The 8,774-nt window shown below is 45.2% G+C and overlaps 1 pseudogene; it reads left to right on the top strand.

Annotated features, from left to right (window-relative positions):
- Positions 1-3,281: 3,281 nt before the first annotated feature.
- LOC104863627 lies at positions 3,282-6,001 on the top strand (annotated as a pseudogene).
- Positions 6,002-8,774: the final 2,773 nt, after the last annotated feature.

The raw sequence follows: 8,774 nt of genomic DNA, 5'->3' as shown, positions 1-8,774 counted from the left end.
CAACCCCAGAAAGGAAACAAAATGCAGAGCTGGCTTGGAGTTGGTAGGTGACTATGGCCAGGGCATGGAATGTACGAGTATGGAGTCGGTCAGGGGCCAGTGCCTGTGTCCATCCAACCTGTGGGGGTGAGGGTCCGTCCACAAAGCAAAGTTTTTGAAAGGTGGTTATTTGGTTTAACAGTGAAGAGAATGGGCTGGGGTGTAGCTTAGTGATGTAGAGTGCTTGCCCAGCAGGCATGAGGTTCTGGGTTCCATCCCTAGCACCACAACATAATGAGGGAGGAGGGCAAAAGGGGCAGGGAAGGAAAGAGAGAGAAAGAGAGTGAGAGCAGGAATAAGAAGAGAAGGAGAAGGAGGAAAAAGAGAGAAAGATGCAGTTCTCACACACTCACACCTCAGTCCCAAGATTCGTTCCTGGTTGTGCTTGGAGAATAGTGTCCCAAACTCACAGATGTCTACCAGGTGCTGTGAGAGATCTTTCCACAGCCCGTTCCTCTTCCCTCAGGTCAGCTGCCCCTGTGCTGTGATCACAAGACCTCTGCCTCTACTTCACTTCCTGGACCATAGAGTGGGTTCTCTGGCCAGCTTGGTGTTGAGTGGGTTGCTGTCGTGGCAAAGAGAGAGTGGATCTAGGCCATGATAGTGGCACTGATGGAAGCTGAGGGAAAGGACACCCATGTTCCACTCCTATACAAGTAGTTATCCCAGGACCTCCATGCACAAGTGTCCCTTGCTGCTGTGATCGAGTGACAGGGCCACTGTGTGCCCAAGTGAAAGTGCACAGTGCTCATGACCTCTGGACAGTCTGCACCACAGCCTCCTCGCTTGTAGTTTTAATTCCAATATTTGTTCTGTGTAACAGATTTTGCTGTGCTAGCCCTTTAAGAGCTACTCTTCATCTTTATGTTCTGCACAGTTAAAAAAAAAAGTTATCAAGATGGACAAGGTGTAAGTCCAGCACTCTGAGAGACCGAAGCAGGGGGATCACAGGTCTGAGCCCAGCTCAGGCTACTCAGTGACTTAATGAGACCCTGTCTCAAAAATGAAAGTATAGAAAAGAGCTGGGGATGTAGCTCAGTGCAAAGGTTCTGAATTCAATCCCCTGTAAAACACACACACACACACACACACACACACACACACACACACTATCAGTGCCTTGTAAATTGGTCAAGTTTTACTTTTAAATCATCTAGGTACTTATATGTTTCTGTGGGAAAATCCCGAACAATATTTTCAGTTTCTTTTGTAGTTTTGGAATCACTCAGGTCTTCTCCCTCTTAGTGAACCAGTTCAATAATTTACAGATTTCTAAAAATATATTCATTTTATCCATAATCTGTTTTACCTAAGTTTTCAACATTTTTGACATTGTGTTATGCATATTATTTGCTTATAATTTCATTTCCTCTATATCTGCAGTTATATTATTCTCTTTGTCATTTCCAGTGATATACATTTTTGTTTTCTCCTTTTTCTTAGACTCAGCAGAGTCTAATCAAATTGTAATTTTATCAGTTCTGCTTTATTTTTCCAAGCCATTAATTTTCACATTTTCTCTATTTCTCTTCTTCTTTTTCTGTGACTACGTTATTGTGCTGCCCAGTTTCTTGAGTTGAATATTCCAGGCATTTTTCCCTTCAGTAATTCTTAAAACTACCCCTTGAATGTTAGCTCTACAAAGAGAAACTTACTCTCTTGATTACTGCTCGACCCCCAACACCCACAGCAGTGCTGGTTAGTCACAGATGACCAGGAAATATTTGAGCAATGAGGGAATGAGTCACTGGCTTTTCACATAAATGTTTAAGGCCATGACCACTGCACTGAAAAATCTCCAGGTTTTGATATAAAATATGCTCATTGTTAATCATTTCAGACTGCTTATATTTTATTTTTTAAATTTAATTTGGGCTATTTATAGAAATGTGTGAAAATGTATAAGTGATTAGATGAGGTAAAGGCCTTATCTTTATTTTGTTTTGTTGAACAGGGTCTCACTGTGTAATTCAAGCTGGCCTTGAACTCACTATGTAGGCCAGGCTGACCTAAAATTCCCAGGAATCCTCCTGCTTCAGCCTCCTGAGTGTTTGGCTTATGGTTGTGCACCATCATGCCTCATGGCATTATCTTTTTGTTGTTAATTCCTGGTTTATTATATTGTGACTGGGAAATGTGGCCCATGTGGTTTCTACTTTTGATTATTGCGTTTTATGGCTCGGTACATGGTCAATTTTTGTCATTGATTCATGGAGATCTAGAAAATAATTTGCTTTGGGGCAATAAGTGAAGCTTATTAAATTTTGTACCCAAGCGGTCTTTTTCCTCTATTACATTGGCTTCTGAAAAAGTTATGACAAATCCTCCTCCAAGACTACGGCTTCATTAAAGTTCTTTTGTGTTTCATGTTTTTGTGGCATGTTGAATCTTTTATTTGAAAAGAAAAAAAATTTTTTGAGACAGGGTCTCACTAAGTAGTTCAGGCTGGCCCTTAAATTCACTATGTAGCCCAGGCTGTCCTCAAACTCACAGTGATCCTCCTGCCTCAGCCTTCCAAGAGCTGGGATTATGGGCGTTTGCCACCACACCTAGCTTTTGTTTTGTGTAGTGCCTCTTACCTTGAATTCTGCTTTGTCTGGTATAAGTATTTGCCTGGGATATCTTTGCTAGGTTTAAAATGTTAATCTTTGCTGTTTTAAGTGAATATTTTGTAATTTATGTGCATGTGTTTTTGTATATTTTTCATTACTATAATGAAATACCTGAGGTAGGCTAATCTTAAAAAGTAGAGAGGTTCTTATGATTTTGGAGCTCAAATTGAGGGGTGCCACCTGGTGGGCTTCCTGCTGGCAGAGGCTTGAGGCCATGTGGGTGGAGACAGGAAAGGCACATATATCCTCTGTTCTCCCTTTGCTTATGCAGTCACCAGCATTTGATCACAGGGCTCCACTTGCATGACTTGATTTAATCCTAATACCTCCCAAAGACTCCACCATAACACTAGAGTGGGGTTCAACCTCCATCCTCTTGATCCTCTTTCAACCCTTAACATGAGGCTTACACCCCTACATGAATTTCCAATTCAGACAATATTCATGTGTGTACACAAGAACATGTGTGAGCCAGCCATGTTGGGCATGCCTGTAATCCTAGCACTCTGGAAGGATCACAAGATTGAGTTTACCATGGGCAATTTAGTCACTAGTGAGACTCTGTTTCAAAATAAAAAATAAGGGCTGGGGTTGAGCTGGCTGGGACTCCCCTCCCTGCCCACTGTGGCCATGGAGGATGATCGGAGGAAGGATGGAGCCTACAGGCTAGGGATGTAGCTCAGTGGTAGCATGATTGCCTTGTCTGTGCATGGTGTGGGTTCCATCTCAACATGCCTCCCACCCCAAAATTGGAAGAAAACAATGAAGATCAATGAATTGCTACTCTGGAGGCTGAGGCAGGAGGATTGCCTTAACTAAGGTCTAAGCCAACATAGAACCCTGCAGAAGTATGACCCCACCTTTAAGGGATCTATTTACAATACAGGCTACATGGACATCATTTTCTGTGTCCTCCTTTTCCTGGCCATCATGGGCTACGTGGCTTTGGGCCTCATTGCCAGGACCTATGGGGATCCTCAGAAGGTAATCCACCCCATGGGACAGCCAAGGAGAATTCTGTGGCCAGAAGGGCACCAAGAATGTGAACAAGCCCTTCTCATTTTATTTCAACATTTTGAAGTGTGCCAGTGCCCTGGTCCTGCTGGAATTTCAGTGCCCCACCCCCACATTGAAGTGTGCCAGTGCCCTGGTCCTGCTGGAATTTCAGTGCCCCACCCCCAGATCTGACCACTACCTCACACTCCTGAATGCCTGGAACACTCCAGAGCTTGCGTACTACAAGCAGTTGTGTGTCCCTGACTTCAGAGTGATAAGACTGTGGCTGAGGTGCTTCAGGATGGCCAATGCCCTGCTGTCCTTATCCCCAGCAAACCCTTGGCCCAGAGATGCTTCCTGGCCATCCACGCCCAGAGCGGTTCATCATGGTGGGCAATGCAACGACCTATGAGGATGGGCAAGGAGCTGGTGTAGGGCACCAAGCAGGCCAGTGGCATCCTGGAGGCCCGGCAGGTGGCCACGTGGATATTTGAAGATTACACCATATCCTCGTACTGGGTTGTCATAGGTCTGGTCATTGCCATGGCGCTCGGCCTCCTGTTCATCATCCTGCTCTGTGATGATCGTCACGGTGATCCTGGTGCTGGGATACTTCACTGCTATGTGGAGTATGCTCCTGTGTGGGGAGGTCAGCTCGGATATCTCACTGGTGGACCTGGGCTTCCAGACAGATTTCCGGGTGTACCTGCACTTGTGCCAGACCTGGATGGCTTTCATGATCATTCTGAGCATCCTGGAAGTTATCATCTGGTTGCTCATCTTTCTCCAGAAGAAGATTCTCATCGTCATTGCACTCATCAAAGAAGCAAGCAGGGCTGTGGGATACGTCATGTGCTCCACGCTGTACCTGCTGGTCACCTGCTTTCTGCCATGTCTGGGCCAGGTATGGGCATGTTGAGACATAACTCTGTTTTCACCTGCAGTCACAGCTAAGACGTCAATGGTCCCATGATGCTGTGATGCTCCGGGGTAGGACTACACCAGCTGGAGACATCCTGGGAGGAACCGAATCTTCATCTACGTAGCTCCTCATTGTTCTAGGATCATTGCTGCTGCCCCCGGGGTTCTTTGCTACCTCTGTTTCTGCTGATGTTCTGAATAAAGGCGTGGCAAGCTCAGGGTCTGGAGTCTGCTGCCCAGAGCAGGTTGGATCAGGCCAAAGCTCAGTTTCTTCTCTAAGTCTCATTTTCTTTCTATATATTAATTGGCCTTGTGCTGTGGTGGCTCGCAGGAGACTAGGACCTGATGCAGACTTCTAGTAACATCCCCTTTCCCTGTTCCCTACAGGCTGACACTGCCATCTTCCTGTGTACTTCCGATGAAGCAGTCTATAAGATTTTGGATGTCCCCCTCCTGCTCATTTACTGGCAAAACCTGCAACCCTGAGACTGTCTTCAACTCCAAAGAATCCTGCTCGTGCCGCAAAGCCAGCTTCCAGTTGGCCTTTTATGACAGGGAGTCTGGCTGCCACTGCAGCTGCTGGGCCTGCAGATCCTCAATGTCTTCATGTTCCTCTGGTTGGCCAATTTCATGCTGGCGCTGGGAAGGTCACACTGGCCAGGGCCTTTGCCTCCTACTCCTGGGCCGTTGGGCCCTTGTGCTTGCAAGGCAGGTGGCGGAACCACTGAGCCAATCCCCCAGCCCCCTCCCTCATTCTCACTGTTGTAAAGATTATCTGAATGATACTCGAGTATTTGTATCGGCACCTAAAAGCAGTGGAAAACAAATTTGCCAAATTTCTCATGACCTGTCTCAAGTGTTGCTTCTGGTGCTTGGAGAAGTTAAGTTCTTCAACAGGAATGATCTCCATCTACGGCACCAACTTTTGCACCTCTGCCTGAAATGCTTTCTTCCTGCTCATGAGAAACATCATCAGGATGGCCATCTTGGACCAAGTTACCAACTTCCTCTTCCTGTTGGGCAAACTCCTTATTATGGGCAGTGTGGGGATCCTGGCTTTCTTGTTTTTCACCCATCGCATCAGAATCACGCAAGACACAGCACCAACTATTACTGGGCTCCTGTACTGACAGCCAGTGTCAGTGATGGCCCACGGTTTCTTCAATGTCTATGGCATTTGTGTGGACACACTGTTCCTCTGCTTCTGTGAGGATCTTGAGCAGAGTGACAGCTCTCAGGGATGACCCTACCTCATGTTGCCTGAGCCCAGAGATGTCCTGTGAAAGGGGAATGCGGAAGAGGGAAAGCGGGCGAAGTTGAGGAGTAGAAATGGAGGATTTGGAGCGGAACCATGGCTCTGCTAAGAGGCCTTGCTTCCATCTTCCACCCTCAGGCTCTTGAACAAGACCAATAAGAAGTTGCTGGAGTCCTAAAGCCAGGCATAGTGGCACATGCCTGTAATCCCAGTACTTGGGAGGCTGAGGCAGGAAGACCTTTGGGATCTCTCTATAGCCATCCCAGGCTATACAATGAGTTCGAGGCCAGCCTCACATAGTGAGCCCTGTCTCAAAAAACAAACAAATAAAAGGCCCCCTGCTTCTCCCAGCTCCCAGGACAGATGCTTCCCAGCAGTGCTTGCTAGGCTGGAAGTCTGAACACTGTGTAACTGCCTCCTGCACCTGATCCAGCCCCTACCAATTTCTGGGGGCCTGGAGAAGGTGGGTTATCACCTCTCAACTAAATCAAGGGCCACACAAGTTTTCCCAGTAGCCTCACAAGACTGGGATGAAAAGAGTCAATCCAGCTGGGGACACACCTGTAATCCTAGCACTGGGGAGGCTGAGGCAGGAGGATCACTGCGTGTTCAAGGCCAGCCTGAATGACATAGCGAGATTCTTGTCTCAAAAAACCAAAAAACAAAAGAAAAATAAGCGAGTGCAACCCTCTCTGGCCTGGATGGGGGCAAATCTGTCATCCCTCTAGGATGCGAAGTGTCTGGGCCTCTGCTGGCTCCTTCGTGCTTCCTGTGTGGAAGCCAGACAGTGGGAAGGACCATGTTCATGTAGAAGGGAGCAGCGAGCCACCGTGAACTCCAGCTCCGTGTTCCAACGAGGACTGAGTCTGTCTGCTGCCAGATGCATTCATCCATGTGTTCAAGGGTGTATTAGCTTTCATTCCCGTCTCCACAGCTGGGTGGAGCCACCAGGCAGCGCCTTCATTTGTGCCTGGGGTAAGTGCGTGTGGGGGGTCTTCCAGCCAGAGAGGCCAAACTGGGGTGGGGGGAGCTGAGCCAGGGTGAATTTGATATTCATGGCCTTAGGGGGAGAGTGCAGGCTGGCCAGTTTCTGACGCTGCTTTCTTGGTAAGAGAGGAAAGAAACTGACTCTGCCTGGGAGAGAATTTCAGGGGTCTGGGAGGTTGGGGGCTGCTCAGCCCCACGGCACTTGGAGCCCTCACAGTGCTGCTGGGGCTGGGGCTGGGGGCTTAGTCTCCAGGGACACAGGTCTCTCAGAGGCCTCTCTGTTGGGTTCCAGTTTTCACAGAGTGCTCATGTTGGGATTTGGTATTGTGGGAGTATTTTAGCTTCCCTGGCAAGGGCAATCTCTCCTGCTTCTTACTCTTCTGAAGGCTTTGATTTTTTAAAAAACTTTTTTAAAATAAAAAACTGTACTACATGTTTGCAGTACAAAACAATTGCATTTGCCAGGAGGAGTTAGCACGTGTACATAGCACACCTTCGTTCCTCTGTATCCTTTCCCTTCCCCTCTCCCTCCGTCTCAGTCCCCTTCCTGTGTGCAAGAGATTTATCTTGCTATGTTCTGTTATCCCTTAGTTTGCTCTCTATTTATATTTTGGGTTTCTCATATAAGAGAGACCATGCAATATTTAAGCTGTGTGTCTGATTTATTTCACTTAACATTATGCTGTCAAGGTGCATCCATTTTCCTACAAATGATTCAGATTTATCCTTTTCTGTAGCAGGGTGCTACTCCATTGTGTGTAAAGACATTTTCTTTGTGCATTCATCTGTTGATTGACAGATAGGCCACTTCTGAGACGTAGCTATTATGAATTGTGCTGCTATAAACATTTGCATGCATGGATCACTGTAATAGGATGTCTTTAACTCTTCAGAAAGATGACTGGAAGGGGAATCTCCAAATTGATTTCCATAGTTGTTGTACTAGTTTACTTACATTCCCACCAACAAGGTAGAAGGGTTTCTTTTTCTCCTACTACTTTGCCAGCATTTGTTATTGTTCGACTTCTTGATGATGACCATTCTTTCTGGGGGTGGGGAGGTGGAATATCAGTGTTGTTTTAATTTGCATTTCTCTAGTGGCCAGCGATAGCGAAACATTTCTTCATGCATTTATTAATCATTTGTACTTCTCTGAAGTGTTTATTCGTTCCAGTTTCCCATTTTTTTTATTGAGTTTATTGGTACAATCTAGGTATACAATACAATTACATTCATTATCGGGATCCTGTACCTTTACATGACAGGTCTTGATTCTCATTTTTTCTCCTTGTCCCTGCCTTCCCTTCACCCCCTCCTCCCTTCCCCATTTACAAACACTTTATTTCCATTTTTTCATTTTCTCATATTTTTTTCCTCTCTCTTATTACCTTTCCCCCACCCTTCCCACTTTCCCTACACCTTTAGCCCTTTACTTCCTATTTCACATTATTAATTATCTCATTAGGATCCTGTGTACTATTACAGTTTTTCACACCAGAGAAACTATTCGGTATTTCAGTTAAATCTCTATATGAACATTAAAAATAGGGAATCCTAAAATAAAACTAAAGAGGAAAGTAAAAGAGAAAAGGCAATGATGTAAAATTAAAATAATCCTTAATTCTGAAGATGAAAATGGTCCTTGAACATATTTAAGTTGCTTCTTGCTCTTGTAGTCTTATATTATTCTCTTTTTTTCATTATTTAGAGAATACTTTATTAGTTTCTGTAATCACACCCACGTAGATATGACCTTACATATTTAATACAGTGCATTACCCCTGTAGAAATGGAAAAAAATTAGCATTTCTAGACCAATATGGCTGTTAATTTCTGTACAATGCCAATTCAACACAGTAAATTGAGAAAACTTTTTCCAAAGTCGACAGCACAGTTAAAGTTTCCAAAAATTCAAATTATATATGTATATAGATATTTATATTTATATAAAAAGACCAATAATA

The sequence above is a fragment of the Fukomys damarensis genome, unplaced genomic scaffold, assembly GCF_012274545.1.
Source record: "Fukomys damarensis isolate Sample0158 unplaced genomic scaffold, DMR_v1.0_HiC HiC_scaffold_25, whole genome shotgun sequence".
Lineage (NCBI taxonomy): Eukaryota > Metazoa > Chordata > Mammalia > Rodentia > Bathyergidae > Fukomys > Fukomys damarensis.
This window is presented reverse-complemented; position numbering and strand designations above follow the sequence as displayed.